This window comes from Bombus terrestris, chromosome 17 (genome assembly GCF_910591885.1).
Source record: "Bombus terrestris chromosome 17, iyBomTerr1.2, whole genome shotgun sequence".
Lineage (NCBI taxonomy): Eukaryota > Metazoa > Arthropoda > Insecta > Hymenoptera > Apidae > Bombus > Bombus terrestris.
In genome coordinates, this window is record NC_063285.1 from 6,402,885 (window position 1) to 6,430,019 (window position 27,135).

The 27,135-nt window shown below is 36.6% G+C and overlaps 2 long non-coding RNA genes across 2 annotated transcripts; one reads left to right on the forward strand and one right to left on the reverse strand.

Annotated features, from left to right (window-relative positions):
- Positions 1 to 9,009: 9,009 nt before the first annotated feature.
- On the forward strand, positions 9,010 to 10,311 carry LOC125386661. The gene is made up of 2 exons (XR_007227010.1): positions 9,010 to 9,189; positions 9,250 to 10,311. It is a non-coding gene; the product is annotated as an uncharacterized LOC125386661 (long non-coding RNA).
- Positions 10,312 to 10,418: 107 nt separating this feature from the next.
- Positions 10,419 to 14,282, reverse strand: LOC110120099. The gene is made up of 3 exons (XR_002308706.2): positions 12,718 to 14,282; positions 11,926 to 12,147; positions 10,419 to 11,819 (listed from the first exon to the last, which is right to left on the reverse strand). It is a non-coding gene; the product is annotated as an uncharacterized LOC110120099 (long non-coding RNA).
- Between the last annotated feature and the right edge of the window lie 12,853 nt (positions 14,283 to 27,135).

Here is a 27,135-nt window from a genome sequence, read left to right on the forward strand (position 1 = left end):
TCATTGGTAGCGCTCATCGGTAGCAATCAGTATTAACGGTTTCGCCAGGTTTTAACAGCTCATAATAGATCACGTTCCACGTTCCACGTTCTTCGTTCCTCACGTCAAAATTGTCACTTCTGAATTTTTAAACCAGTCAAAGCACTGTGATTTACCAAGAGCATGCTCACCGTAAGCTTCGACAAGCATTCGATGCGATTCTGCAGCAGTTTTCTTCAAATGGTAACAGAAAATCAATGCTGTCCGCAAATCGTAATTTCCAGGCACAAAATTCGACATGTTCAACGCTATTACAAATTATGCTATTGTATGAAACTTGTATTGTTCTGAGTCGAAAATGTTTGTGAGGTGTCAACAAAGACTTTTGGCATCAATGACGCAGTTTAGTGATAACTACATTATCAGCTAGGGCCATCTACAAGCAAATTCCGGTTTCATACTTACAGACCTGATATATGTATCATGACGTACGTGTGTCTTTCTTTAATGAATTCTAAGTATTAAATAATTATTTCCAGTTCTAACTCCATTCATTAGGTGAAAAGTTGTTATGTTTGAACAGCTTCTAACTTACTGGTCATTTTTTTATGTTAGTACCATAGTATTTAGTTTTCTTTACCAGTCTTCAGTTTTCGGATTTCTCGAACTAAAACTCCCTTTTCTCCACTCGAGTTTTATATCTACAATCCTGTAACCTGGCTAGAAACGTCGACTTTAAGTCATTACTTAATATCGTGGATCTACGCTCCAAAATATCGTGTCAGTCCACATTCTCCAGTTTGCTGGTGAGTGCCGAAGCGTGCAGACGTGTGTCCAGTGTCCTGCGAAGTCCACAAAACAGCACGTGACCATCCAGTTGCTGCTGAGTGCCGAAACGTGCAGACGTGTGTCCAGTGCCCTCTGAAGTCCACAAAACTCCACGTGACGCCCATCTGTCGAAAGCGAACCCAACAAACGTAGCTAAGGATTAACAGCCTCTCGACTAGTTCTTTCACACCGAATTAACTAGCTCGATGATGGCTCTAACATTCCAAACAGGCTCTCCGGAACTAAATTATAACACCGTCGTATTTCCTCCCCCGTGGCAAGGGGGCAACACATCTCTCCTGGTTAACGACCATCGCTCGAAAAAACGCAAGCGGGAACCAACCAAGACAAATGTGAATAAGAGTCAAGCTAAACCACCAGCCAGCCAGGTCACCACCTTCAATAGATTCTCAATACTGGAGACTACGGAAGACTCCATGAATACAACCGAAAAGGTAAATAATCTCCATACCCAAAAAATTCCCCCTCCCCCACCAATATTCATTGACGACGTAATCGACGTACAGTCAAGGACCATTGAAAAAGACATCAGCAAAGAGGACTACAAGTTAAAAATTAACAACAACCACGTGAAAGTTCTGCCGACCCACCCAGACGCCTATGGAAAGTTAACTAAGTTGCTAAAAACGTTAAACGCAAAATTCCACACATATCAGCTCAAACAAGAAAGACCTTTTCGTGTGGTGCTACGCAACATCCATCACTCAGTCGACCTAGATGAACTAAAGTACGAACTTCAAAATCTTGGCCATGAGGTAACAAACATAAGCAACATTAAACATAGAATCTCAAAAAATCCACTATCACTATTTTTCATAGATTTAAAACAAAAAGGGAATAACAAAGAAATCTACAACGTCAACCGGCTGATGAACTCCATAGTTAAGTTCGAACCACCTCTTGTAAAGAAAGAAATAGTACAATGTAAAAGGTGCCAAAGGTACGGCCACACGCAGAAATACTGCAACCATAACTTCCGGTGCGTAAAATGTGCAGGTAATCACCCCACTGACCAATGCACTAAATCCCCTGAAACCTCCGCTAAGTGCATCCACTGTCAAGGAGAGCATCCTGCGAACTACAAAGGATGCTCAGCCTATAAAACACTACATAAGTATCTTAAGTAGTACATTAAGTACATTAAGTACATAGTAAGTACATTAAGTATCCAAAAGTGAGACCCAAGGAGATAACCATACAAGAACCTAGACCCCAAAAACTCACCTTACCATCAGTATCCTATGCGCAGGCAACACAAGGAAACGCAAACAACTCGAAAACTCACAGTGTACACACAGAAAATAGTATTCCCACCCCACAAAACACAGACAACTTCACCAGACTCGAAAAACTTATCGAGAAGCAAACTGAGTAAATTAACAACTTGCTGTCACTACTCACACTCCTCATGGACAAATTCATACGCACAGAAGCAAAATAAAACCAATGCGAATAGCTCTGTGGAACGCCAACGGTCTAGCTCAGCACAAATTTGAACTAGAACTATTCTTAAAACAACAGCAAATCGATGTGATGCTCATATCCGAAACCCACTTCACCGACAAAAACTACCTCAAAATACACGGCTACAACTTCTACCACACCCAACACCCCAGCGGAAAGGCCCACGGCGGCACCGGAATCATAATCAAATCAATCATTAAGCACTACGAACTTCCACCATTCCAGAAAGACTACCTCCAAGCAACAAACGTAGCAATAGAAGACTGTCATGGTACAATCACCACTTCAGCTGTATACTGCCCTCCCAGACACTCCATCGCCAAAAAAGACTTTGACAACTTCCTGGACACCCTGGGCAATAGATTCATAGCTGGAGGAGACTACAACGCCAAACACACCCAATGGGGCAGCAGACTGGTTACAGTAAGAGGCAAAAACCTCCTCAACAGCATAATAACCAACAACCTCAACTACCTTACCACATACGAACCCACATACTGGCCCACCGACACAAACAAAATACCCGATCTTCTTGATTTCCTCATAACTAAAAATATCTCGTCAAGACACGTCCAAGTCAATTCCTCGGCTGATCTCTCCTCTGATCATTCCCCCGTGATAGTAACAGTCAGTTCAACTATCATCGAGAATACACCTAATGGCTCCATTCATAACCAACACACCAACTGGCAGCTCTTTAGAGAAGTCTTTACCCACACAACTTCAGCCTCAATTTCACTAAAAACAAAGGAAGATATTGAAACAGCCACGGAATACTTAAACACGAGCATAATAAACGCTATCCGCTCCTCCACACTTACTAAGACTTCTATCAGCAAACACGAATATCCCCATTACATATTAAACAAAATCACAGAAAAACGAAGACTAAGAAGAGTATGGCAGACCCATAGAACACCGGACGACAAACGCAAACTAAACAACGCAACCAGGAAGTTAACCAAAATCATGAAAAAATACAAAAATGACTGTTTTCAAAAGTATCTCGTCAATTTGTCCCCCTCTGCCGACTTCAACTACTCACTATGGAAAGCTTCCAGGAAACTCACGTGTCCTCCGCAAATAATCCCTCCAATTCGCTATCCGCAAGGCGGATGGGCACGAAGCCCTATAGAAAAAGCCAACCTGTTCGCTAACTATCTATCCAACATCTAACAAGTTAAGTTGGTTTTTTAACAATACATTTGGCTTTCCATGAATAAGAAGAACTCACGCTAGACGACGCCTGCATTCTCTGCCAGTGAGTCAAGCTATGCCGTTATGTCCACACGTAACCGTAGTCCTTCGCAGAGTTTGACCACTATTTCGACCACGTACACATTGACCTTATCAGAGGTATAAATCACACCAAAAAGAAAAAAAAATAGAAATAGAATGTGTTACTGTAATACAAATTTCTTTAGATAATTCCGATCACGAAACAGGTACGGAAATGGAGTCACTAAAAATTTGATACGTAAATCAATAAAACGGTCGAAAATATCACATTTCATTATTTTTGGTGGAGAAATATCTAGTTGTTTATCGTTAGAGGTGCAAGATATTTCGCGGTTGTGTTTCTTTCGTTACAAAATATGTATGCACTCTTTCTTCTTTTATTCGAATCAACGAAATTCATTTGAGATGTGGGAAGAAATAAGACTCCTATATCCCAATTTATATGTATATTATAACACAAAAGCTTCTTTCGCCTGAACTTTTATCAGTGCTAGCAGAAAGATTATTTTCAAAAGCTGGTTTAACAATGACTCAACGTAGAATCATTTGATTGAAAACATCTTAAGGAAATTAGTACATTCAAATAGTTTATCAGATAAATGTTGGGCTGACGAAATAAGCCAAATAAGTTAAACTTAAACTTTACCTTAGTGGGCCAAAAATTACTAATTAATTTTTTAATCACCTGATAGTTTTCGCCTTGTAGAATCATGATACACAATTTAGGAATTCACTGGTTAAAGAGATAACATAACATTATTGTTGAGAACCATGTTGTGGAATAAACGTGAGGAAAAAGACTTAATTCTATTGGATGATGATAATTAAAATTTTGGATTATCTTCTCGTTACACTCTGTTCGTCCTCTGAATATATATGACAGGCGCCTTGAAATCATATACTGTTGACCGCACAATATAGGGATGATAATCTTAAAGAAAAAAAAACTCTACATATCGCTAATCTATGCTAAAATTCCTAGCATTTTTTAACTGATGGATTCCTAAACTCTAAACTAGTATTTTTGAATTCTATTCGTTGAATATTATCAATATATTATTATTATGTACATAAAAAGAAGTCGATAATTATTTATCGCTAAAAGTTAAATTTAGTCATTAAAATCAATGCATCTCCACACAGTCAAAAAATATTGCAAACGAATGTAAGGCTTTAAACACCTGAAGCGATTGCCTGTCTTCACCTCCCCCATTTTTAAGAAAAGTGTTACGTTCGGAATAAAATTTTGCTTTTTCTCTTTCATCAGCTTGAATACACATTGATTACGTTTCTGATATACTGGGAACGCCCTAATTGAGAACAGCAACGGTCTTTGGGGTTTATAACATAGTTTATCGCATTGGTGACACGAATCAGTTGTTCAAAACAAGCATTCTCTCTTTGGAATCGTCGTGGTCTTACACTCGAATTACCTAATTGCCTAACGTAAACCAATGCCTCTCATGTGATTCGATAATGCTAAAACGTCCTTGAGTTCCGGATTCTCCTCTCCATTCAAGATTCCCCGGAATCCTCCATTGGATTCCCGCGAAGAGAATTTCGAATCATATTTAATACTGGTGTGGCGCCACAGGAGTCAAAGGATGACACGAGTCGAGAGCGACTCGTGCTGTTGTTTTGCCTCAGGACATTGACTTAGCCTTGACTCAGAAATGTAACGATAAACAAACTCCGGGCAAAACAATGTCGCCGCTACATGCAACCGTCAAATGAAGACGAATATGAATTTTCTGATTCTCCCTCGACCAGTATAAATAAACGGACGCGATCGTGAGCGATTTAGTATTGAACAGTATCGTAGAGTATCATACAGTATCGACAGAATATCTCCGAGTATCTATCAAGTTACGCGACGAGCATTAACAATATTTATTCCGCGATTTATATTTTGTACTAACGCCTCGCGTTTACATTTGTATATTAATTTATTTATTTATCCGAAATATATTTGACGGGTTGCGACAGCAATATCTCGCTCTCGTTATTTCACGATATCTATCCTCGACTAATCCTCCACACTGGCTTAAATTTTGTAATAGAAACGTTGCGCGTTCTATATCCGTCGTTGCACATTAGTCAGTTCATATGAGATTTTATATAATCTGTAATAATTTGTACCTATATAACTGGGTTGGAATTGTTCATAAGGAAAGGCATTGTTGTTGAGGGAATGTTAGGTTCGTATGATCACTAGTTCCTAGATGCTAAATTGGTACGATTTCTAACGACGCTCCTTTGTCTTAGGCGTCGACCACGTGTTAATTATTTAAGTGCATCCGGTGTGTTCATATGGCTGTACATAGTGGTGAAATACAAAACGTAAAAACTGAATCTGTGTGAATCAATTAAATATCAAACTCTAAAACCTATTTAATAACAATTGTTAAAACAAAATTTCTTTTATAGAATACTATTGTAAAGCACGACATTGTGGGGAAACCTTACCACGAGTATTTCTTGATGTATTTCTCAAAAGTGAACATTAATGTTAATATTAGGTATATCCTCTCTTTCTATTAATAACATATTTCATTTTGAATGCGGAGTTACTGGTATGAACTCGAATCAGCATTTATGTTAAACACATATATATGTCGGAGATGTAGGAACATCGGGCCTTTCTTTAGGAAGATCCCCAATACTTGGGCTCGAGGTGACATAACTGGTCGCCGAACGTAACCACGGTCACGTGATGAACGAAATGTCTTACAGAGGAGGTACCAGTGTTGAGGGATACGCTGTATAAACAATCAAGTCTCGATCAGGAGCAATGTTGGTTTAAGCGGGACTGCCTAGTTACGGCGCTTGGGAATTTGTTGATATTCCCGATCAATATGTAATTGACAAATGTGACTGTATCTGTCTTTTATTTTGCAATCACTTGGAGAGTTTACTGTTGGACGTTTACTGAACGTGTCTGCGTCCTACAAAATGTATTCCATTGTACAAAGAGTTTACCCGTTGATCGTGGATTCGTTATTGGGCGCAGAAACATTGTCAGTAGCTTTTGTTATACTTATTAATACTTATTAATGTTATACTTATTATGATTAAGGTTAGGAGTGCAAAGTGAATCTTCATTTGGATTAGATATTGTTGTTATGCAATAGAGACGATATTTACTAGCGCAAATACGATTATTACAGAATTTGACAAGTAACCGTGGTAATTAGATACTCGAGATGCTAATGACAATGATCCTAAGTTCAATAACGAATCCGCGGTCAACGAGATAACAAAATCTGCTTTCTTACAAAGTCTAAGTTGTACTCAACTTGCTTGTCAACGGTACAAGTATTACTGAACTAACTCTTTGTTAAAACGTAGAATATCCACCAAGCGTAAAGACGCTATGTATCTCGCTAATGCGATCCCACGAGAGAATGACTTTCCGTCACGAGGATGCTGCAGAGGAAAACTATGATGGGGTATGTCTAAGGACACGAGATCATCGGATTCGTCGAGGAAAGTCTCCATTCGGAAAGTGAGGGGAATAGACGTTCCTGTTAATTGGTTAATTTCTATGTTAGTGGTTGAAGAAGGATGCTAACCGCCCTTGAGAGAAAGTTGCCAACGGGTAGCGTCGTTCGTGAGAAAAGCAGATTTCCCGTATCTTCTCGTAGTAGGTGGAAGATTTAGGGACTGTTAGAATAAAGACTGTTTGTCCGTTTGAAGGACTTTAGTTAACTAAATCCTGAGATTCATAGCGACTCCTTAAGCTAGCCGAACATCATACAGGATGATCCAGGTGCTCATGGGACACGGCGTGTTCGGCGAATACTTGAGGAAAATCGGATGGGAGACGACGGACATCTGTCACCACTGCGGAGAGAGCAGGGACACAGCGCAGCACACGCTGGAGCTTTGTTCGGCGTGGGAACTGTCTCGCTACATCCAGCGGCACGTCATAGGCGAAAGATTGACTCCCTCAGCGATTGTAGAAGCGATGTTGAGCGGGCCACAGGAATACGAGGCTGTCCGCCTCTTCTGCTCGCGATTTATGCTCGCAAAGAAGCGAGCAGAAAGGGAGAGAAATAAAAACTCTCACCTTTGTAGGATAATGCGATGTAGGGGGATGGCGGTCAGGCGGCCTAAAGCCGTTTCATCGCCACCCCAACGGACCATGACTAGAAGGGGGGATAGCGCTAGGGGCAATGCCCCCCCCCTAACGCCAAATCAACAGTCGGAAAATTATTAGGACTGACTCGAATGGTTTTTGTCTTCGACTCCGTTGACAAAGAAATGTGCGTACCAAGTCTACATATACGAATTCGTATGAGGATTACATAATTTTGTCTAAAGTTCAATCTCAGTTAAGGCGCTGTCCAGAATTGTTACATGCTATATTCCCGCAACACTGAAATATAAATCTGTGAAAGCAATAATATTAAACCATTTTCGTAAACATTATTTGCAACCTTCAAAGTGATACGTAGTTTGATAATGAAAGAGCAAATGATACCTAATCGATCATCAGTTTTCTTTTTTGACTAATACACTTAGAAGGTGGGAAAGAATGGAACCGTCATAATTTCTTTTTTTCGTTTATGTATCATTTGTCTGTAGCGTTGGTAGGTGCACGTTTTGTTATACGCACGCTATTCTACTTTTTTTTTTTTTTTTTTTTTTAACTTCATAACGATTTCCACAAATTATTCATATTCCCAATCGCATGGACAGATGTTACAAGCTCAAAACGTTGCTATGCCACCAGTGATCCTACATAAAATTTTCAATAATATGATAACTGTTACGCCACGAGGCTTACCACAGGCTGTATTTTCTAACCGTCGCTCGCGGCCCTACAACGTCGCAGTCAGATCGTCTTATCTGACCGCCGGATCATATACAATGTATCGACGAGCGCATAGTTGTCGCCAAGCAGCGAGCTCTCGAAACGTCGAATTTTGTCCGTTACGTTTTCCACGCAAGAACAGACATACGTGATCATAGGCGCGAACGGTGGCGTGACCTAAGTGTATAGTGGGGGTCGTCTTAAAAATGAGACAAAGAAATCATCTAAAGACGAACAGTTCCTTGTGACGCGTCGAACGTTACACATTGAATCAAATCTAACGCCTAACGTCTATCTCAAGCTGCGAAGTGCGACAGGTCTCGTTATAAACAAACCATTAACCGAATCTTGACTGTTATATTTTCGTTTTTAATTGTTTATCGTTGACTGAAGTTGTTGATTCGTTATTTTTTATTAAACTTTTATTAACAAATCCAGTGTAGTTGTTCGTATGCACTCAAACCTAACCACCTCTATTCTCGTAATAGAAATAGGGGATCAATCAGTTCGTGGCGTCGATTGTTTAATCGTAACGAGAATTTACGACTCTCGTTGACGCGTTATCTCGCGATCGCGTCTCTCCGCGAACGGTTGAAACAATAACTAATATCCGTATCTTCAGATTTATTAAAAATATTTCAAATATATGTTGATGTAGAACATATTACAATATAAGGTTTTGTCTAAGGACTTCTTAGATATGCTACAATTCAGCATGAATTCTTTTTCACCACTGAATGCAACTTTTCTTTAAAGCTTCCTACACTGGGGACACGTCTACACGGGGGAACAAAAAGATTTATAGACGGAAGAGATCATTTCGGATATTACAGTATCGGAGAGTAAGAATTTAACCTTGTTAAGAAAAGGAACAAAGGAAGATGACAATCCCTTTATTCCAGAAAGAAGCCTAGCGAGAAGTCCAGTTAACTAAAACAAATATACTGATGAAAGTGAATTGGATATCGACATACCTTTGAAATGTTCCGAACATAGTTGATTATAGCACCCTAATAGCGATAAAAACAAAAAGAATTAAGGAACCATTAATCTATCGGCTACGAGGAGGCAGAAAAATATAAAAGATCTTACGAAAAGGGATAGTGAGGAAGAAAGGAGAATCAAAAAGAGAAATAGAATACTCCATTAAACAATTGGAGGTGGATGTGTTAATTAATACACTAATCGAAGTGATCTTAAACACAAACAAAATAAATACGAGATTCCACTTATAATCCAAAAAAGATCAGGAAATAGCCAGTCACTAAAAATAACGGACATGCAAGTGGCATTTCTGAGTGGATCCAAAGATTAAATAAAAAAAGAGGAGCAAGGATTATATCGATCAAGGAAATGGTTATTCATAGAAAGCTGGTGGTAACCCAAACGTCGCCTCCTAAAACAGAACATAGTAGCTACAAAATACAGACTGATACAAAAAGGAAAGAACACTACCAACTCAGTGAAAGGATACAGACCTTCCCAGCAGAAAACAAAGAGGAGGAATTTAAGGAAAAGAGCAAGGAAAGGAGAGTTGGCATACGCGGACGTATGCAAAAAGATTAAAAAGAAAAGAAATCAACGAATATCAACATCAACCCAAAAGGAACATTAGAGAAGCAAGAAATCAGCAAAGAATCCACAATAGACCGGAGGCAATACTCGTTGAGGTCGAAAGAGGAAGAGAATGACTCGAAGCCTATAGAGAACTTATAGGAGCAAAGGAAGCTCTCAAGGAAACGACAGGCGTAGGAATTAAAAGCTAAAGCACCAACGAGTGAAATATTTGAGAAACTAAAAACGGTGGCATTGATCCACTGACGAGCAAATAAGAGCTCAGTAGTGATATTTGTCGAGATTTAGACATAAGTAACACGAACTGTATCGACGTCAAGACACTACAAATAATTCTATGGGGAACACAACAGTTGTTACCCCACATCAACTGTACCTACTGATTATAACACTCTAAAAATCAGAACGGGATTAACAATAACAAATATAACAATTTTGCCGAAAATCAGTAGATGTTTTAAGTGCCATAAAATTGGACACACTTCAAATCATATAAGTCAGCCCAGGAAAGGAGCTCTGCAAGAAATGTGGAGCTAGGGACAACAATAAGGCATATTGCAATAACGAATCGTACTGCACCACGTGCAGTGCACAAGAATCAAAAAATAAAATACACGTCACTGGGTCATTGACGTGCATTATATACAGAAGAGCGATGAAAGAGGGCAATATTAGACTAAAAAGATAAAGATCTTGCAGATCAATTTAAATCGCTGCAAGTTAGCGCAGGATTTAATGTACCAATACGCTTGCGAAGTTAGAGCAGTATTGTTACCATCTCTGAACTTAATAAAAAACAGACGTACTGATACAACGACACAAAAGGAGATGCATCCATATGGGTTATGTTATTTAATGGCGCATACCCATGTGAAGATACCATAATTCAGGAACACGATATGGTGGGAATAAGAATAGGAGAATTTTACTGTGTGAGTGGATATTGTTCCCTAACATCAACAAAGATAGCTATTACAAATACATTAATAAACTAGAAAGTTTAATTAAAAAGATATATAAAAAACAAAGAAAAATAATTATTACTGCCGATTATAATGCAAAATCGGCAGCGCGGGGCAGAGATAAAACCGACAAAAGAGGTAGTACCTTCGCTAGGTTTAGCTAGGGTTAACTAGGCTTTATAAAAGAACAAACATCCCACAAATTTTTAATACTTCAGGTCACCTTTATGCATTACACGAATTTTAAAATACGACGATCAACAGAAATTGAGGTCATTATAAATTTTCGTCAGAGGCCTTTGATTCGGACAGGTTTACTAATAAATTTGACGAAATAAAAAACAATCTAATAATAAATTTTATAATTGACAGGACGAATCATGGAGAAGTTCTCCAAAATATTATATAAAAAACGTGTGAAGTCAAATTAAAAAAGTCTTCCCATCAAGGGGTAAGAAGAACGAAAACTATTGGTAGAATGAGGATATAGCCTCACTTAGAGAAATAGTGAATAAAAGTAGAGGGGTTGCCCAATGAACCTGTATTAATCTTAGTCAGCAATGCAGAGGATCTTACTAAGATATGTAAGCAAAAAAAAAGAAGAAACTGAAAATATTAATTCAGAAAAACAAAAAGCAAGCATGGAAGGAATTCGTTGCAACCTTAAAATGGGATCCATGGGGTAAACCCTATAGAAGCATTATAAGTAAACTAAAAAACAAGAAACCAACAGATAACGAACTCAAATAAAATTAATAGCATTATAGATACACTTTTCACCACAAAAATAAACATAACTGCCGAAGAAAGGAGATGGGATAGCAAATACGAGGAAGTAACAAGCGACAATGTATGTGTCACCGTCCAAATGGAGGAGTTAGCGAATGCCATCAGACAATTAAATTCTACAAAGACGGCTGGCATGGATGGGGTTCCTGGAACAGTAATTAAATTATTCTTTGAGCGTGAAGCTCACAACATACTAAGCATGATTAATACTATATATAAAATAGATAAAATACATAAAAAATGGAAAATTACCAGAGTAGTATTGCTAGCAAAATCAGGAAAGGATCCTCTCCTTCCTACTTTCTATTGCCCCATAAGTATCCTACCTGTGATGAGCAAGGTATGGGAGAATACTTTTAAATCCTCTATTAAGAAATAACTGGAACAGGATCCACATCACAAAAACCGATATGGTTTTCACAGATGCAGGAGCATGGTCGATGCCATCACAAAAGTTAGCAAATTTGCAGATTTCTGAAAAAAGAAAAATTTAGTGTGTATCCTGATGGCTCTCAACATTAAAAATGCTTTGCACGCCCTTTGATGGGATACATTAATTAACAAAACCAGGCAAAGAAAACTTCCAAGATACTTGTTGACATTATTATATGATTACCTGAAGGATAGGGAGATTATAATTAAAAGCATAAATAGAAAATTTGAAAGTAATGTCCACATAGGAGTCTCACAAAGTTCCCTAGTAGGACCGTTATTATGGAACTTAGTGTACGTTGGACTTCTTAATAAATTTACTACTATAAAAAATTTTAAAACTGTAGCTTTTGCAGATGATTTAGCAATTCTAATGGATTTCAATAAAGAAGAAACCATAAAAAATAAAATAAACATAAACATAAGCAAAATTATGACTTTAATAACGCTGGATTGCAAATTACAAAAGAAAAAGCAGAGATTATTCTATTGACTGGTATGCGAATACCTAAGATAATAAATGTAAATATTATAAATATGCTAATTACTACAAATAACACTATTAAGTACTTGGGAGTAGCAATTGACAACATCAATAAGTACACTATGTACCTGGAAACAGTATGCGATAGAGCCGATGCATTAGTCGGAGTTCTGAGAGGACTCCTTACCAACGTAAATGGCCCCACTAATCTCGTTAGAAAATTGTACTACAATGTCTGGGAATTGGTGATACTATAAACCTCTCCTGTATGGGCTGAGGTTCTAAAAATGACTAAAAGTAAAAAAATATTTAAAAAAGCACAAAGATCGACCCTAATATGGACATCAATAGCTTATAATGGCAACATGTCAATATACATTAAAGCACAGCTGCAAGGAAAGGTGTATGAGGTGAAAAAAGGCACACATTAAAGACGGTAGGAAACATAACTGATAAGGTGCAAATGTCACTCAGGTAAAAGATAGAATAATTGGAAGAAACAGCAATAGAGGATCAGAGGAAGGAATGGACCCTGTATAAGAAAGATAATTAGACAAGAAAATTGATAGACAATGCAGCCATCTTTATAAAGAATAAAAAACTTATTAAACATTGTACAATGCAAATGCTTACCAGACATGGTATCTTTAACATATACAGAATAACAATAAATAAAGAAAACAATAACCAATGCTGGTATTGTAAAGAAGAGCTAGATGATGCTGAACACCCATTGTTTAAATATCCAAGATGGGCCTCCCAACGTACAGCTCTTGAAAACCATGCCAGTGATACTTTAAACACCAAGAATATAATTACCTTAGTTACAGCAGACAGTGACATATGGAATCACTTCCAAGCATTTTGTGGTTCCATAATAAAGGCTAGGCAACCAAATGAAACAGAATATAAACTTTCTATAAGGCTTAGATACAGGGTATAGCTCATAAAAACTATTTTAACCAACAAGTAAGAAAATTAATTATCTGTGATCTACTTTTATCTATTCTGTTTTGTCCATCTATTTAATTAACTACTGTAATTATTTATTTAGTAATCTTTTATATATTGGTTATTAATTAATTAATTAATTTATAATTTGAATTGCATGAACAATACGTTATATGATTAGCTATTTGTGGATGAATACAGTGAGCTGACAAAAATACTCAACTAAATAACATATAAGAATAATAACATAATTTAATAAATAATTAATTATATACACAATTTAAAAACTATTTTGCTATGTTATTTATTTATCTAGTATTTGTATATACACTTATAATTACTTAATGGATGGAAAAATAATACAGATTGATATATTCCATAACTTAACCTATACAGAATGGAATGGTAGTAGCACTGTTATAATAAATTGAAAGTCTAGTAAACTAAACACTGTTTATCGACATTACATTCACCCGCGATCAGCGATGACTACTTAGAAATCAAGTGACCACTTAATTGATGTATGAAAGTTTAATTGTAAATGTTATATCTAGTTAGAAACTAGATATAAAACTAGCACGTGGTGTTACAGAATGCCACTAGTTATATTGAAAGCATTGAATACGAATATAACCAACGTGACTAGTTAATCAATCATCGCAATATTGTCACCAGTAATTATTTATTTATTAATTGTTAATTAGTGATGCTTTATCTACCAGTTAACGTCTAAACAAATGCCATTAATTTAGATATATATTTACACTACTAGAAATTATTCAATTAGTAATTTCTCTTTTCTGGGGTATTTTCATTTATAGGTACTTTACATTCGAACAAACGTAATAATTTAGACATATGTTACATATTACCAGCAACTTAGATACTTTATTACATTTTATTAGTTATTTTATTTATTTTAATATTTAACCTATTTAATATTTAATAATAACGAATTCTGAATGTACTCGTTTCAATGATATAAATTAGTTAGTTAAACTAGAAAACGTTGAATTATTATCTTAGCTATCGAACAAAGTGCCGCAAATTTAGACATATATAACACGTTGATACTAAATTATTCTAAATAATTATTATTTATTTTGCTGACTCATTTTATTACGTAGCACGTTGCTAACAACATAGCTATTTTATTATAGCCATTTGTTTTATTCTTTCATTTTAATTGTAACGAGTACTGATAATAATACTCACATTAATTACATAAACTAGTTTGTTAAATTGATAAATTAGTTAACTTTGAATTATTATTTTAATAAATGAACAAAGTGCCACGAATTTAGACTTATGCGACTCTTGTTGGTAAACTACATTTCATTACATACATGCTGAGCTGGGGAAAAATAATAGAGGTAGTAAATCAAAGGAAATTTCCCCTAAAAATAAAGAAATTAATTTGCAACTACTTATTAGACAGGGGGATTATTGTCAACAACGCGCACCGTATGGTGGAAAGCTGGGTATATGTGGGTGTACCGCAGGGATTGCGCTGGGATCGTTATTGTGGAACATGGTTTATGATGAGCTGTTAGAAAATTAAGTAACATAAATAAATTAATAGCAATAGTATTTGCAGATGATTTAGCGCTCGCATTTGTAATGAAAAAGGAAGGAAATATTGGCATCAGAGTAAATGAAGCCATGAATATCGTTAATAGATGTGAGGTGATGTGCGTGATAGGTGTAGAAGAATTACTCGATATTGTTCAACAATAAATATTTATTAGCCTTTGTTCGTGATATACACTTATGCGTAGAACACGCGATACAATTATTGGTTCGCGGTTACAAGTTCGAACTCGGTGCGATACGCTTTGCGGTGCGATTCAAGTTGGGAGATGATTGCACCAGAAGTCGAGAAATTCGGATTCGTTATCACGGCCAACTACCAGTGATCAATTCGAATAGGCGGCTCACAATTCGTCTAGCGACTCACGACGGACTCACTTTTCGTCACCATGCTGCTGCTTAGGAAAACTGTGATTGGGTGTGTCTAAGGATACGGAATCATCGGATTCGTTAAGGAAAGTGTTGGTTCGGAAAGTGAGGGAAATGGGCGTCGCTGTTAATTGGCTACATTTTGAGCTGGAGGTTGGAAAAGGATGTTAACCGCCCTTGAGAGAAAGTTGCGTGCGAGAAGCGTCATATGTGAGGAACAGCAGATTTCCTGTGTCTTCCCGTAGTGGGTAGTATGTGTAGGGACTGTTGAGACAAAGACTATTTGTCCCTTTGGATAACCTTAGCTAAATAAATCCTAAGATTTATAACGGATCCTCAGGCTGGCTGAAAATATTTGGTGAGAAAGTATCGACATCTGGCAATCATCTTGTTCGAAGGGTAAAGTCTTTGTGTAGCGAGCCACGGGACAGAAACCGTTGGAAAGATTGCTGTCGAATTTTTTTTTTTATTTATTTATTGAAATTCACAATTTGTCCAATTTGGACATTTGGTGGAATTTTTTAACAGTTATATTAGCATGTTGGTGGCTACCCCCAGCGGGGTACCATCCTCGTGTTTGCTAGGTTATGTCCTTTATAAGGTCTGCTGGGTGCTTCCTTTTTAGTCTTCTGTCCATGTTTATGGTTTTGTACGTTTCCGCAGCTAGCCGGTTTGGATGTGTTGCTATTCTTGATTTGTATTTTTCTGAGTATCTGCTAATTTCTTCCTTGACCGTTGGGATTCCCAGGTCCCTCCGTATGTCTTCATTTCTGACGTACCAAGGTCCGTTTACTATTGTTCTAAGGATTTTAGCCTGTATTACCTCTATTTTATTTATATGGCTCATTGCTGCCGTCCCCCATAATGGTATTCCGTACGTCCAGATTGGTTTTATGATCGTTTTATATATTTTTAATTTATTTTCTATGCTTAATTTGGATTTTCGGCTTGTTAGAAAATGCATTTGTCTCCTTGTTTTCTGTATTTTTTCTACTATTGATTTGATACGTAGTTTCCATGTGAGTTGTGTATCTAAGTGGAGTTCTAGGTATTTGACATGCTTTATTTGTGATATATGCGTGCCGTTCAGAAGGATGTTTGGTGGTATCTTTTTTTCGTAGCGTGAATGTAATATGGTTGCATTTATTGGGGTTTGCTTTCATTTGTTTTTCTTGTAGCCACTTTTCTATTTTTATGATATGTTTTTGTAGTAATTTGACTGCCGTTTCTGGGTTCGTATGCCTGACTAGTATAGCTGTGTCGTCCGCGAATGTCAGTACTGTGCTATTGGTAGTTGTTGGTACGTTCGCTGTGTATAACGTGTATCGTATTGGGCCTAGGACGCTTCCTTGTGGTACCCCGGCCTTGATGTCTTTAACTTCAGAATGTGTGTCCTTGATTTTTATTACGAAGGTTCTGCTGCTTAGGTAGGATTTTATTAATTGGTGTATTGTGGTGTATTGGTGCTCCGGGAATTGTTCCCTAATTGTTTGTAGTAGACTTTCATGGTTAATTTTGTCAAATGCTTTCTCCATGTCCATAAAGAGGGCTGTGCAGTATTCCTTGTTTTCTAGTGCTACTATTATTTCGTTTATAAGCCTGTGCATTTGCTCTATCGTGGAGTGTTTGTTTCTGAAACCAAATTGGTGATCCGGTATTAGTTTTTTTGTCTCTATTATTGCTTTTATGCGGTAATATATTATTTTTTCCAGTATTTTGGAAAATACTGGAAGCAGTGATATTGGTCTGTAAGATGCAGTTTGGTGTGGGTCTTTGCCTGGTTTAGGTAACATTTTGATCTATGCTAATTTCCATGGTTTGGGGAAGTATTGAATTCTTAGAATTGCATTGAATATTATTGTCATTAGTCTTATCGCTTTTGTCGGAAGGTTTTTCAAGATTTTACCATTGATTGATTAGGTCGATTCCTGGTGCTTTGTTGTTTTTTGTTTTATCGATTATGTTTCTAATTTCTTGTGCTGTTGTTTTAGGTATGGTGTATTCCTTGTCGGTTGTGGTAATAGTGGTTTGTGGATCCTCCTCCGTATGACTTTTGAGGTTGCCGTTGTTGATAATGTGTGGTGTGAATGTGTTGCAGAGGTGGTTGGAGAATTCTTCAGCTTGTTCTTCGTTGCTTCTTGCCCATGTGTTATCTGCTTTTCTGATTGCTGGGACGGGTATTATTGGCTTCTTTATTTTTTTCGTGGCTTTCCATAGTGAGTAGTTGGAGTTCTCGTGTGTAGAGAGTGTCCCTATGAACTTTGCGAATTCGTTATTGTTGTGCTCTTTTATTTTGTTCTTTATTTCCTTTGCAAGTTTGTTTAGGTGTTTTTTGTTTTCTCGAGTTCTGTGTTTTTGCCATTTTGCTTTCGCTTTTCTTTTTTCTCTAATTTTGTCGAGTATTTCTTGCGGAATTGTTATTGTTTGTCTGCCGGTTGATTCGGGTGTAGTGGTTGTCCTTGTTGCTTCTTGAATAGTTGCTGTCAATGTTGCTACTGCCTGTTCTATGTGTTCAGGAGTTTTCAACGGGATGTTGCAGTTTATTTTGCTTTCTATTATTTCTTTGAAAGTTTGCCATTTGGTGGTTTTATTGCATAGTGTTTCTGGTTTGCTATAGTGTATTGGTTTGTTTCTGTATTCAATTATTATGGGTGTATGATCGGAGCTGAGCTCGAGGTTGGGTGTTATTTTTAGTTTGTTTGTATTTAGTCCCCTTGTAACTGCAAAGTCCAGAAGATCTGGTTTTCTGTTCAGGTCACTCGGCCAATATGTCGGTGTATGTCGGGATATAATGAAGATCGAATTTTAGCGGCTTTTTATTTAATATTTTATACTTTAGTATTTTCTTTGCCAATATTATATTTAATTTTTAAATTATTAGAAAATAGTGGAAGAATACATTTTTTTATTAGAGGTAATAGAAATTAAATCGGATCATTTTAATTTTGTGTATTTGTTAATATTTTTTTTTATTCCAATATATATACGACCAAGTATAATTGATGGCTCTCTGAAAGGACCATGTTCTGGTTGGTTAGAGAATATTTCTGCATTGACTTTCATAAATCTTTTTCATTGATAATTCAATACTCCTTAATGATTCGTTGCATGCTATGTTACGCTATATCGTGATAATGAAGTTACGGTTGAAAATTGCAGGCGTAACGCATTTTTTCCACCAATGTAATTTGATTGTTAAAGTATTCTAAAAGTTTCAGTTTATTTAAGTACAATGAAAGCGCAAACAAATGTAGAATACAAAAGTCCACTTTTACTCTCAATACGTTAATTTAGAAAAATAGTGATATAATGTAACATTTATTTAAATTGCATAATATTTCCTGAGATACTCGGATAGTACTAAATTTTACCTTAAGCGTAATTCCATTGATTGTACAAATGTAAATGTTTCAATTGACAAGATGGGGTCAGTGGAAAGATACCATTGTGAAATATAGCATAGAAACGTCACTGAACGACACGGTATGGTACTCGGGTTGTCCAAGAGTAGCTATTAGATATATTTGCGACGTTCTGAGTATAATTCTGCATGTTTTGCGTTTGTCATAAATATCCAATGTCAAAGATTACCAATGTGAGTATTCTGTCGATTCTCGAACAAGAAGAACAATCTTTTTGTAATTATTTCTGTTCTCATCTATAATAATAATTAAAAGTGATATTTCAGAATGATAAAACTTTTCAAACATGGCTATAAGTTGTTCACACCGGTAGAATATTTCACCTTGCACGAATGGAATTTCCAAAGGAGTAATTTTTCCGACTTGGTGAAGAATGTGAAAATGTTGAACGACAGTGATATCGTCAAATTAAAATTACATGATATGAATTGGGAATAGTAAGTTGCAATTTATATGATAGGAATTAGGAAATTTATTCTGAAAGAAGATTTTAATAGCCCCCGACAACGGTTATTAAGGTGCATATAAATGTATCTTGATATAAAAAGATAGAAATTAATATAAATAATTGTATATGTATATTCGATTAATGATATTTTCAGTTGTTTCAAGTTGTACTGAATACATCAGATAACTAAAATGTCTGATATAACAATTTTGCTATGGATAATATACTGTATCGTGTACTGACTATTTGAACGTTATTCTTTCTGTTTGAAGCAAAAACGACATAAATAAAGTTTTATGAAGGAAGGATTCATCAACCGTTTCATTTTACCATTTCATTCGTCTCGTTTCAAAATCTAGTCTCCTCCTAATAATTCAGGACCTAGGCACTTTGGATAACCGAATATTTCGGATAATAGAACCTCACCTCACCCGTGAGCTATCTCCACCCGTTGTATCATAAAAGTACTACTTTTACTAGATAATGCACCATTTCATTCCGTTTTAGAATTAAATGCATTAAGAAATGAAATGTTTAACATAATGTTTCTTCCACCAAAGGTAACATCGCTAATACAATCGATGGATCAGAGTGTAATCGAAAAATTGAAGCGACTGTATTAAAAAAAATTTCTTAAAAAGATGGTGTTTGAAGACGCAGAAAACATAAATGTAGTATTATTTGCAAATAATTTAACATTAAGAGATTGTTGTTATATATATGTCGGGTTGGCGTTAAGATTAGAGTTAGGGATGAGGGCGTGAAACGAATCTCTATTGACCCCAGACGTGATCATTATGCAATAGAGGAGATATTTACTAGTGCAAATATGACTATGATGGAATTGGACAAGTAATCGCGATAATTATATACTCGAGAAGCTAATGACAATGATCCTAGGCTCAATAACGAATCCACGGTCAACGGGATGACGAACTCTACTCTTCTTTAGCGTCTAAGTTGTACTCAATGTTAATGGGGCAATCACTACGTATCTGAGAGTTACTTGAATCGTCGTCGAGATCGTACGGGAGAGTGACTCTCCCCGTCTCGATGATGCCGTCGAGAAAAACTATAATGGGTGCGTCTAAGGACATGAGATCCTCGGATTCGTCAAAGAAAGCTTTCGTTCCAAAGGTGAGGGAAATTAGCGCTGTTGCTAATTGGTCGATCTCCATATCGGCGTTTTGAAAGAGATGCTGGCCACCCTTGAGGGGAGGTTGTTGACGGGCGGCATCGTTCGTGGAAGATAGGTTTCTCCTATCTTCCCGTAGTTGCAACAAAATCTATTTGAAGGACTTCGCTTGACTAAATCCTAAGATTTATAGCGGGTCCTCACGTTAGCTAAACATACACTGCAAAGGCATGTCGACACCCGGCGATCATCTTACCCGGAGGACAAAATCTGCGTGTGGCGGGCCGCGGGACAGAAACCATTGAAGTATTTACTGCCACGTGTCGCTACGACTATTTCTTTTAAGGAGAGGTATAGAGTTATTCTGTGCCTTTGTTAGATAAAACGTTCATCCCTTTGACCGCGGCTACGTTCGGAGACTGATTGTCGCCTCGAGCCCAAGCTCATAATTATAAATCTCGAACAATCGGAGCGGCATTTGTTTAATCTAAGTTACAACGTTACGGTATTCCCGCGAATCCAAGGAGGGGTTCCGGTGTTCTTTCATCTCCGACATATATATTGACACGTTGACGCCGGCGTACATTATCGATGGGTCATACGAGTCTATCCCATGAGGCGGCGCGCGTCGCGTTAGGTCACACTTGAATTTCACAACATAGGTTTATGTTATTTTATCTCAACATTATAAACAGACATTCAATAGTAAAAACATAACAATTCAATATTATAAACTTAACATAATTATTTACTTTTTCAGTGCAATTTTTTAAAACATGTTAGACAGAGTGCCGGCTGGCCCTTACAACGATCACAATATGTTGTTACTTTTTTCGCTTTATTCGCGGCATACTCTCTACTATTTATTCAAGAAATGCGTTTATAACATTGTTTACACCGCCATCTCGTTTTATATGAATGTTTTTCGGGCAGTACTTCATTTTTACTTGGCATTTCTTTGTGGGGATTCACTGTACTTTCAAAAGGTGATCAATAACTTTTTTCCCTGAACAATAACACACGTGTGATTTTCGGAAATCCATTTCAAAAATTTAACGTAACCTAACACTATTTTCGTCGTGCATGTTCCTTACGCGCGCTGTCGTTCTCCGACGAACATGCATGACTATTCCTTTTTTCCTGTCCGGAATTAAAAAATTTTTTTGATTCGCGTTATGAACGTTTCTTATATAAAAATTTCACAGAATTGCGTGTGATGGTCAGAATTCTCGTCAGACCTCTGCTTTTTGAGAAAAATCGAAAAGAGTACTCCGGAATTAGGGCCAAAGCTAGTCCCGTCAGCTTTACTTAACAGTTACAGATATGCAAATTGATATTGCCAAACTATTTGATATCAATGTATTATTTGAAGTCCGCGGAATTTATTGAACTCGACAGGAATCGTATAGATTTTGTAATTTTGCTATAAATTGGGATCAAATTTGAAAAATTGCGATGGTGTTGACGCTACGCTGGCCCACGAAGTAGACCGTGCATTCGAGCGCCGCCTGACAAAGAAAATCGTGATTATCTGCACCAGCGTCAACGATGCATGCATTTATTGATAACGGAAAATCTTCATACAGCATGCAGGAAACTTCATTCCGAGGAAATAGAAGAAGAAGTGATCGAAAGGAATAATGATAGAGAGGAAATTTCAGATATTCATCAAATTGATTTTTATCGATGTATCTCTTCCTATGCAGATTACGAAATAGAGAATTTTCCATTTTGCAGAATGGACTAAAAGTGATAGAAATGAGCAAAGCCACAAAATTTTAAACGATGAAAAAATTATATGGAAAGTTACAGGACATAACACACCTACTGACGAATTAAAAGAAGAAGAAGAAGAAGAAGAAGAATAAAGGAAAGAAGTAGAGGAAGCAGAATGTAGTACTAACAGCAATGATGAACAAACTTCTACCGACATGGATGCATTAGATGCTTCAAATACAGATATACAATGGTTTCAAATATAGCCAGAATCGAATACAACTCATTTATAATAGAAATCCTTAAATATATAAAGAAACTCGCAAGGCTAAAGATTTCAAATAGAAGTTAATTATTTTCATAGATATTAATTATATTATTTACTACTTTTCTTAATAAAAAGTGGCCTTTTCATTACGATTTTTATTGTTATTAGGAATTAAATATTTTGTAAAAATTGCAACTGAATATTGTACCATATATGTATGTATTAAATAGCAAAAATTTTGGAAAAATTATGTAAGAACAGTGATTTTCACAGAATACACATTCGTATAACCGAGATTTAATTAAAAAAGATTTAATTAAAAAGATTTAAGATTTAAGATTTAATTAAAAATCTTTTACGTACTATCCTTTTAAGTATTACATAAATCCTTTTAAATACTATGCAAGTTACTCTGAAACTAATGGTTCTTGAATCTATATTTATTAAAATCCGTTTACTTGTTTTTATCAGTACTACCAGAGAAGAAATTTCGAAAGGTAGGTTCCTTCTGAAGCGAGGGAGAAGACAAAGAGGAAACAACAAAATCGAAAGACGCAGTAAAGGACACAGAAGGAATAAAACTGTTGGAAATAGTGGAAGAGAACGGATGAGATATTCTAGACGAGAATATGGAAGGAGATGAAGTAGATTATAATTCCATCGGCGAGACAGACAGTTCAGTAACCGATTACGTAATAATGGGGCCAATGACAAAATAACAAATTAGAAGTATCAGAAGGGAGCATAGTGTAGAATCAGACCACTTACCGATGGGGGTGCAGAAATATAGAAGAAGTAGCTTGAAAATTCAAAGTGAAGAGCAATGGAAAGAAGGAAGGTATGGACGGGAGAAGGAGTAGAATAGATTTCGAAAAAGAAGAAATAAGCGAAATGATGGAAGAAACGATAGGAAAAATAAAAGAAGTGACACTACAAAGAGTAACAAAATTAAGAAAATAAAAGTAGATTTGGAAAAGTAGTGACAGAAAGAAAATGGAAGCAAAGAAAGAGAGAAGCTACTGTTCTGGATTTGTATTTATTACCCACCGACTGCATTTATCGAGAGAGCGTGCCATCAAGGGGGATCAAGTAGCTGCGACGCTGGTGTCATGTAGAAGACACAAGAAATCACTAAATTAACTGATCACCGGTGATCTCCACGCGTTGTAGTTCGAACGTTTCACAAGTAAGGTAAAAAATATTCGGACTTTAGATATGATAGTAAAATTTATTGTACGAATCCAACAGAGTAACAGTTCAGAGTGTTATGACGGAGTGTTAACGGTTCAAAATCTCGCAATAGAGTGTGTGGAGTGATGATTTTGGGAACGTTTATATGCTAGGGTTTGGACCCTCTGGAGGGGTTGCCGTCAGACGCAGGTCAGAAGCGCCCATCCTACAACTGTTCCCTGGGTCTGGCACACCATCTGGTCACTGCCTAGATAGCCGTGGCCCTGCAGGACGTTTGTAGCGGCACATGAGTTAGAGGACAATTCAAATCATGCTGTTGTCTTGCCTCGGATTATCAAGATCGTTAGGATACACGTAATGTAAGAATAAATAAACTCCGAACAAAACAATGTCGCCGCTACGTGCAACCGTCGAACAAAGACGAATTCGAATTTTCAGACTCCCCCCGATCAGTATAAATAAACGGACGCAACCGAAAAGAGTTACAGTCAGTTGTCGATCAGTTATCACTCAGTTATCAACGAATTATCAGCGATCTAATTAACGAGTCATTAGCAATCCTATTTTACGACTTGTACACAGTACGAGCGTCTCGGCGAACATAACCTGTGTATTAATTTATTATTTTTAAATACATTCGACGGTTTCAACAACGAGCAATCTCGTCTAATAAATCTCACGATCAAACATCCTCTACACAAGTCCTCTACTACTGTATCGTATTGCTTATTATATCGCGCAAAGAACTTTTTTTCATTCTTTATTTATTTATTTATTGTGCGGCACCTGTTGAGAAACGTTAAGTTGGTGTCACGTAACTTGAGGGTTGGATAAAATAAGGTAGCTGTGTCGTAACACAACTATTACTTTTAGTTGAACTTTATTGCGAATTCAGCAGTCACAACGGAATACACACTAAGTTACAATGTTAAATACGCGACTGTTATAAGAGTAGAGACCGGTAAGGATAAGTTGACTATTCCAAGAGCATAGAATAAGTGCCTCTTACTGACGATACTGTGTCTGAGGAAAGCTAGACGTGGGCGTGTCTAAGGACACGGAACTATCGGATTTGTTGATGGTAATTTTGGTTAAGGAAGTGAGGGCAGTAGACACCGTCTCCGATTGGATAATAAGATGGTTGGTGGACCAGGAAGGGTTTTTAGCTACCCTCGGGAAAAAGTTGTTAACGGAATATACTAGATGTGAGGAAGGCCAACTTTCCGTGTTAATCTACAGATACTACGGTAAACAATAATCGTAGAAGTAATTTAGAAGATCCTCGCTTGATCTGAAGAACCTTAACCATAAAGTTCCATGGTGGATACTTAAGATAATTGCAAACATGCGGGTGCCATCCTGCCCGCGGTATGTAGCCTGGTCTCTGATGTAAATTGACGTTACATTAGCGTGATCGCCAGTTTCTACAAGCTAAGTTGGTACGACTTCTAACGATGCTCCTTTGTCACGTGGAGTCGACCACGTGTTAATTATCTAAGTGTATCCGGTGAATTTAGACGTTTTATACAAGGTGATGAAATATAGAAAGTAAAATTCAATCTGTGTGATTCTATTAAATATCAACCCCAAACCTATATTAACAGCAATTAAGTTAATAACAGCACCTACCTCGGTTCAAATCGAATAAAGATTTGTTGTGTTTTGCATCGCACGAAATCCATCGTCGCCATTCCTCTCTTCATCGTAAATCATTCCGAGTCGAGTAAACGACTAGATTTTCGATTCTCGTGATTTCCTTTGGGTTAGATTATTCGCCAGGAAATTTTAAGTGACGATCTCTTATTTTTAAAATCGCGTTTTCGTAACAGCGTACGACCTATCACAAGATGTTGGTCAAAGCTTCGTTTCACGAAGCCACCGAAGATTCTGCATCGCTCAGTAGTGAATATCTCTTCAATTGATTTATTTGTGTAATTTTCACATGCAATTTAATGCCTTATATGAATCCGAAAAGAAATGTTAGATATTTCAGTTGAAAACTCGATGAGAAGGTAAAGTAACAACACACCGATTACAGCTCTGTATGTCTTTGTGGAAATTGTGCAACCTTTGGAACATTTTTTCGTGCAACAAATAATTCGCTTATTAATTCACTGGTCATTTGAAGTCGTCATGTATGAGTCATCGTATGTACAGAATATTATTATAGTCTTTCCTTCAGAAGTTAGGAGTATCGCTATAAAATTCGTGATAATGCGAACGCAAGCAAGATTACATGCTCTTATCGCTTCAATTATAAATGAGTGGACTTCTTTCTTTTCTTAAAGTTGCAGTTATGGAAAATAAGTCATTTCGCTTTTATTATTGATACCTTAGGATTATTAGTGTAATAATGCTAGGTAATTTCATCTAATCGATAAGAACACTGAGAAAAGTTTAGTATATAGTGGACATTCAACCTGTGCAACCTGCAACTACGTTAGAGAAATTACTTCAACCTGCACTATCGATTTTATTTGAATTGTCACTACAGCGGTATTACTCGAAAAGATTTTGGAAAAGATTAATTAAGCTGAGGAAAATGTTAAATAAATAAATAATAATACGAGGTCTCCTACAACGAGTTTTCGAGATAACGAAATTGTTTGACTTTTTAAGTTTTACATATAATATTAATTGATATGATATTTAGTGTCAAATTCCGTGCTTTATTATCGCATATTAATAAATCAGTGCGATTACAGCTATAGTAATTATTAAACTGGTATTACATTCTGTTTTAACGTAGACCAAAAGTTGATGAAGATGACTTCGAAAAGTATGATCAATCGTCCTTTGGAATATAGTCTTCGCTTGTTCGGTGTTTGGCCAGATTCTTCTTATCCAATATTAAAAATTATCATTTGGACGACAGTAATGTTAACGTTTCTAGTATTTCAATATTGGTATTGTATTACACATATTAAATCGAGTTTAATTGAATTATTAGATGGATTGAGCATTACTTTATCAAATTCACTTTTTTTCCTCAAATTTACCATTATTTGGCTTCATAAACGGTAAGATATAAATATATTGTATAACCTATTTACTTTTTATAAGTAAATAAACGAAATATATTCATTAGGTTACGGTTATACTGGATGCGTATGCGGACGATCAGATCTATGACACGGATTTAACAAATGTTTACTATTTCTTACTAGTTAAACCTAATCGCATAACATCGCACTTCATTTTAACGAGAAATACCGCGTTAATATGTTAATGAATTTTTGATTAACAAGAGCCAAAAATAAAAAGTCCGTTGGCTGCATTAGCGTTGTTTCGCCTGAGATGTAGGCTTTTAATCTATTATGACTGTCGTGACTGTCGATCACTCCATCTCTTCTTTCTCTGCTGTCTGTTTCTACGTCCGTCGATGCAAAATATAATTTGAATGTGTGTGTGTGTGTGTGTGTGTGTGTGTGTGTGTGTGTGTGTGTGTGTGTGTGT